We start from the raw sequence: 7,618 nt of genomic DNA on the forward strand, positions 1-7,618 counted from the left end.
CGGCTTTCCACCGGCCTGTACTGGAAACTACATCCCCTCCAATGTGCTTCTCTCCTGGCTGTCATACTGGTAACACAGCCTCCGTTGCATTGCTGTTTTGATGGGCCCCAGCATTTAATTGCACTGAGTAAATAACCGCTCTCTCCTTGCTGTTGTTATGCTGGCAAGTTTTGTGCCTTGGTTGTGTTCATTGTGATGATGAGGGTCCTAGTGCTGACTGTATTTTAGTCTGTGGTTGAGTTCTGGCTTGTCGCCTATAACGGTAGGGATCCCACAAACTGTGATTCAATCTAACTATCACACTGTGTGGATTGATTGACTTTTAGCTGATTCCTCTCCAACCTATTTTCCCCCCCAACTTTCCACCGTACAGGTAAACTGACATTTTCCATATTGGCTGCTACCACCTTCAGAGACTACGGTGTACGTTTCATCCCATGTAGGAGCTGCGCCTATTTTGCACAGTTTTGGGATAATTGGCCGGCCAAATTTCCAGTGTGGAAACTGTCAGCTTATTCAGGAATATATGTCTGAGCTGGACGTCCAGAGTAAGCAAATTGAGACATTGCAGCGTATCCTGGATAGGTCACAATCTGCCTGGTTGTCGTGCCACTGCTTCACCACTGTGTTGCCACTCTCTGGCTGACTTGCCAGGGTTGCCCTGCAGAGACCTCTCCCGAATGAAGTCACCTCTTGCCTACCAACTCACCTGCCCTTCACATCCTACCCTGACCTCCCATTGAGGGTTGTCGTGTGTTTAGAGCTGACAGACAGGGTAGAGGTGGGGGAGTGGCCATTTTTTATAAAAAATTGTTTCTCTGTCTCTACTGAAATCCATTCCCCTTGTCAAAACTACAGCCAGATTTTATAGCTATGCTTGAATCCCTTGTTGATTTTAAACGTGTGCTTAATGCAGAAAAACAAAATTCATACAGTATGTTTCAGATTATTTACTACATGTTCACTAGATGGTTCTCCAATTGAACCTGTTCCCGCATATAAATATTTAGGCATTTGGATTGATATGGATTTGATGTTTAAAAACCGGTACCATGTTAATAACATGTTTTTAAGAACAAAAATAGGTGACAGGGTGGTGAATCCTAAACAGCAGAAGGCCTCAGACATAGATAGATGAGCTGTTTAAGAGGCTAAGATTTAAAGTTGGCTTTTTCTACAGAAACAGATTGTGTCTTTCTCTAAGCAGTAGGAAGCAGATGATTCAGTCAACCTTTTGATCTGTTCTTGATTATGGTGATAGTATTAATCAAAGTGCAGCTGCTATGACTTGTAAACCTTTGAATGCCATCTACCATAGTCATCTTTGTGTTGTATCCTGTATCAAAAGGTTGGCTGGACTTCTCTAAAGACCCGTAGATCTCTACATTTCTCCCATTTTTGTTTACAAGCCCCTACTTCATAAACTTCCTTGTTATCTAACTTTGCTATTGAAGTATAGACACCTAAGTCTTAAGGTTCCTAGGGTCTCTACCGAGCTAGGTAAATCTGGTTTTAGTTTTAATGCACCGTATTGATGGAACAAAATTCATCTTGATGTTCTGGTACCGTTCGGGCAATTCTGGCAACCGTTCGGGCAAAGTGCAGACTTTCAGCTTTAATTTGAGGGCATTTACATCCAAATCGGGTAAACAGTGTAGGAATTACAACACTTTTTATATGTGGTCCCCCCCAATTTTAGGGGCTCAAAAGTAATTGGACAAACTAACATAATCATAAATTAAATTGTGATTTTTAAGACTTGGTTGCAAATCCTTTGCAGTCAATGACTGGAACCCATAGACATCACCAGAGGCTGGGTTTCTTTCATGGTGATGCTCTGCCAGGCCTTTACTGCAGCTGTCTTCAGTTCCTGCTTGTTCTTGTGGCGGTTTGCCTTCAGCAAGTGAAATGCATCCTCAATTGGATTCAGGTCAGGTGATTGACTTGGCCATTGCAGAACATTCCACTTCTTTGCCTTTAACAAGTATTGGGTTGCTTTCGCGGTATGCTTCGGGTCATTGTCCATCTGCGCTGTGAAGCACCGTCCAATGAGTTTTGAAGCATTTGGCTGAATCTGAGCAGATAATATAGCCCTAAACACTTCAAAATTCATCCTGCTGCTTTTGTCAGCAGTCACATCATCAATAAATACAAGGGAACCAGTTCCATTGGCAGCAATACATGCCCACGCCATAACACTACCTCCACTATGCTTCACAGATGAGGTGGTATGCATGAGCAGTTCCTTCCCTTCTCCATACTCTTCTCTTCCCATCATTCTGTTACAAGTTGATCTTTGTCTCATCTGTCCATAGGATGTTGTACAGGAACTGTACAGGCTTTTTTAGATGTTGTTTGGCTAACTAATCTGGTCTTCCTGTTTTTGAGGCCGACCAATGGTTAACATCTTGTGGTAAACCGTCAGTATTTACTCTGGTGAAGTATTTTCTTGACTGTTGACTTTGACACAGATACGCCTACCTCCTGGAGGATGTTCTTGATCTGGCCAACTGTTGTGAAGGGGTTTTTCTTCACCAGGGAAAGAATTCTTCTGTCATCCACCACAGTTGTTTTCCGTGGTCTTCCGGGCCTTTTGGTGTTCCTGAGCTCACCAGTAAGTTCTTTCTTTTTAACTTCTACTTGGTCACCATCCCGGATCCGGGAGCATCCTCATCAGTAAAAAAGCTGACTAGCATAGCCTAGCATAGCGCCACAAGTAAATACTAGCATATAAATATCATGAAATCACAAGTCCAAGACACCAAATGAAAGATACACATCTTGTGAATCCAGCTATCATTTTCAAATTTTAAAATGTTTTACAGCGAAAACACAACATGTATTTCTATTAGCTAACCACAATAGCAAAAGACTCAACCGCATATTTTCACCATTTTTTACCGCATAGGTAGCTATCACAAAACCGACCAAATAGAGATATAATTAGTCACTAACCAAGAAACAACTTCATCAGATGACAGTTTTATAACATGTTATACAATAAATCTATGTTTTGTTCGAAAATGTGCATATTTGAGGTATAAATCATAGTTTTACATTGCAGCTACCATAAAAACTATCACCAAAGCAGCCAGAATAATTACAGAGAGCAACTTGAAATACCTAAATACTCATCATAAAACATTTATGAAAAATACATGGTGTAGAGCAAATGAAAGATAAACATCTTGTGAATCCAGCCAGTATTTCAGATTTTTTAAGTGTTTTACAGCGAAAACACAATATAGCATTATATTAGCTTACCACAATAGCCAACCACACAACCGCATTCATTCACCGCAAAGGTAGCGATCGCAAAAAAACACTAACCTTGACAAACTTCATCAGATGACAGTCCTATAACATCATGTTACACAATACATATATGTTTTGTTCGAATTTTTTTTGCATATTTAGCGGTACAAATACATGTTGTACAGCAAATTAAAGATACACTAATTCTTAATGCAACCGCTGTGTTAGATTTAAAAAAAAATAACTTTAGTACGACATACAGCTTACGTTATAGCGAGACAGCGCCCGCAATAAGTGCGGAAAATATGACTAAACATTTTCCACAGAAATACGAAATAACATCATAAATGGTTCCTACTTTTGCTGAGCTTCCATCAGAATCTTGTACAAGGAGTCCTTTGTCCAGAATAATCATTGTTTGGTTTTAGAATGTCCTCTTCTCCTGTCGAATTAGCAACCATAGCTAGCCATGTGGCGCAAACGTGCCCAACTTCACATGACACAAAGAAAAGAAAATTCCAAAACTCTCAATAAACGTTCAATAAACTGATATAACTCGTTTGAAAAAAAATACTTTATGATGTTTTTATCACATCTATCAAATAAAATCAGAGCCGGAAATATCTAACGTGTATACCGAAAGCTTTTCAGAAGGCAATCTGGGGTTCCTTCTCGCGCCTTCAAAGACAATGACATTTCCAGACACGTCATTCCAAAAGCTCTTGTTCGGCCTCAGATCAAGCTCTTGTTCGTGCCATTCCACCTCTCACTGCCTGTTGACATCTAGTGGAAGGCGTATGCAATGCATGTATATCCATAGATTTCAGGCAAATTAATAGGAAGGCCCTGGAACAGAGGATCGATTTCAGATTTTTCACTTCCTGTTAGGAAGTTTTCTGCAAAATGAGTTCTGTTTTACTCACAGATATAATTCAAACGGTTTTAGAAACTTGAGAGTGTTTTCTATCCAATAGTAATAATAATATGCATATTGTACGAGCTAGAATAGAGTACGAGGCAGTTTAATTTGGGCAAGATTTTTTACAAAGTGAAAATAGAGCCCCCCTATGTACCAAAATAGTTGATTTGGCCACACCTAATGTTTTTGCTATCTTTCTGATGGGTTTGTTTTGATTTTTCAGGCTACTGATGTCTTGCTTCACTGGCAGTGACACCTCTTTGGACTTCATATTGAGGGTTAACAGTAACAGATTCCAAATGCAAATGCCACACTTGAAATCAACTCTAGACCTTTTAATGAACTAATGAGGGAATAACACACACCTGTCCATGGAACAGCTGAGCAGCCAATTGTCCAATTACTTTTGGTCACTTAGAAAGGGGGAGACCACAATAAAAAGTCCTGTAATTCCTACACCGTTCACCCGATGTGGATGTAAATACACTCAAATTATACCTGAACGTCCTTTCAAATCATATTCATGAATTAATTTCAACTGCAATATGCTGTGGTAGATAGCTAAAAACAATAATAACTTGGTCAATGTCCAAATATTTATGGACCTGACTGTACCAGTCAAAAGTTGACACACCTACTCATTCAAGGGGTTTTCTTTATTTTTACTATTTTCTACATTGCATAATAATAGTTAAGACATCAACACTATGAAATAACACATGTAGAATAATGTATTAACCAAAAAAGTGTTAAATATTTTATATGAGATTCTTCAAAGTAGCCACCTGTAACGATCGTCTAAGGGAGGAGACCAAACCGCAGCGTGGTAAGTGTTCATGTTAATTTAATAAATTAACTGAACACTGAAATAACAAAAACAACAAATAGAGTGACCCAAAACGAAACAGTGCTGTCTGGTGTAGACACAAAACAGAAACCAACTACCCACAACAAACAGGTGGAAAACAGCTACCTTAGTATGGTTCTCAATCAGAGAAAACGATAGACAGCTGCCTCTGATTGAGAACCACACCCGGCCAAACACATAGAAATAGAAAATCATAGAACATAGACTGCCCACCCAAATCACACCCTAACCAAACCAAAATAAAGACATAAAACGCTCTCTATGGTCAGGGCGTGACAGTACCCCCCCCCCCCCCCCCCCCCAAAGGTGCGGACTCTGGCCGCAAAACCTGAACCTATAGGGGAGGGTCTGGGTGGGCATCTATCCGCAGTGGCGGTTCTGGCGCGGGACGTGGACCCCGCTCCACCTTAGTCTTGGCCCACTTAGGTGGCGCCTCTGGAGCGGGGACCCTTGCAGTGGGCCCCGGACAGGAGGGAGACTCTGGCAGCTCCGGACAGGAGGGAGACTCTGGCAGCTCCGGACAGGAGGGAGACTCTGGAGGCTCCGGACTGGGGATCGACTCTGGAGGCTCCGGACTGAAGGGCGTCACTGGAGTGGAGAGACACACAGGAGGCTTCGTGCCATGGATCATCACTGGAGGCTTCTTGCCATGGATCATCACTGGAGGCTTCGTGCCCTGGATCATCACTGGAGGCTTCATGCCATGGATCATCACTGGAGGCTTCATGCCATGGATCATCACTGGAGGCTTCATGCCATGGATCATCACTGGAGGCTTCATGCCATGGATCATCACTGGAGGCTTCGTGCCATGGATCATCACTGGAGGCTTCGTGCCATGGATCATCACTGGAGGCTTCGTGCCATGGATCATCACTGGAGGCTTCGTGCCATGGATCATCACTGGAGGCTTCTTGCCATGGATCAACACTGGAGGCTTCGTGCCATGGATCGTCACTGGAGGCTTCTTGCCATGGATCATCACTTGAGTGGAGAGACACACAGGAGGCCTGGCTCTGGGAGCAGGCACAGGACTCACCAGGCTGAGGAGACATGCAGGAGGGTTAGGGCTTAGTACAGGCACAGGACTCACCAGGCTGGGGAGACATGCAGGAGGGTTAGGGCTTAGTACAGGCACAGGACTCACGAGGCTGGGGAGACATGCAGGAGGCCTCTTCCTTGGCCGATGCACCGGATACACTGGGCCGTGGAGGCCACTGGCGGTCTCGAGCACAGAGCTAGCACAACTCGTCCTGGCTGGATACCCCCTGTAGCCCGGCAAGTGCGGGGAGCTGGAACAGGCCGCACTGGGCTGTGCTGGCGAATCGGGGACACCGTGCGTAGGGCTAGCGCAGGATAACCCGGGCGGGGGAGACACACTGGAGGCCAGATGCGCTGAGCCGGCACCATCCCTCCTGGCTCGATGCCCACTCTAGCCCGGCCGATGCGAGGAGCTGCGATGTAGCGCACCTGGCTATGTGCGCACTGGGGACACCGTGTGCTTCACCGCATAACACGCTGCCTGCCCGGTCACTCTCTCCCCACGGCAAACACGAGGAGTTGGCTCAGGTCTATGACCTGACTCCGCCAATCTCCCCGTGTCCCTCCCCCCCAAAAAATTCTGGGGTTACCTCTCGTGCACGCCTCCTCGAGCCAACTCCTCGTAGCTTCGCCGCTCCGCCTTAGCTGCCTCCAGCTCCTCTTTAGGACGGCGATACTCTCCCGTCTGTGCCCAGGGTCCCTTGCCGTCCAGGATTTCCTCCCATGTCCAACTCTCCAACAAATGCTGCTCCTTCCTAATACGCTGCTTTGTCCTTTGGTGGTGGGTAGTTCTGTAACGATGTTCGTCTGAGGAAGAAGGAGTAGACCAAAGCGCAGCGTGTACGTGTTCATGATGTTTATTATCACCTGAACACTGAAACAAAAACAAAAGTGGAACAAAACGCAACAGTTCTGTCAGGTACTCATACAAAACAGAAAACAACTACCCACAAAACACAGGTGGGAAAAGGCTACCTAAGTATGGTTCTCAATCAGAGACAACGATAGACAGCTGCCTCTGATTGAGAACCACACCCGGCAAAAACACATAGAAATAGACAGCATAGAACACCAGACATAGAATGCCCACCCCAACTCACGCCCTGACCAACCAAAATAGAGACATAAAAAGGATCTCTACTGTCAGGGCGTGACAGTCACACATTGACCTCTTTATTTATAGAAAGACCCACATGCCTGTTTGTGTGAGGGCAGCTTGGCCTGCAGTAAGGGAGGGTGGATTAACCTAAACAGAGCAGAGTGTTCACCGCTCCTCCCAGTCACTACAGTACGTGGCTGAACCCATTTCACACCCATGGGTGACCCAGTTCCTGGCAGTGACGTAAAGTACTTAAGTAAAAATACTTTCAAGTACTAGTTAATTTTTTTTTTTGTATCTGTACTTTACTATTTATATTTTTGACAAGTTTTACTTCACTACATTCCTAAAGAAAATGTACTTTTTACTGCATACATTATCCCTTACACCTAAAAGTACTCGTTACATTTTGAATGCTTAGAAGGACAGGAAAATG

Source organism: Salvelinus fontinalis, chromosome 12 (genome assembly GCF_029448725.1).
Source record: "Salvelinus fontinalis isolate EN_2023a chromosome 12, ASM2944872v1, whole genome shotgun sequence".
NCBI classification, from domain to species: Eukaryota; Metazoa; Chordata; class Actinopteri; order Salmoniformes; family Salmonidae; genus Salvelinus; species Salvelinus fontinalis.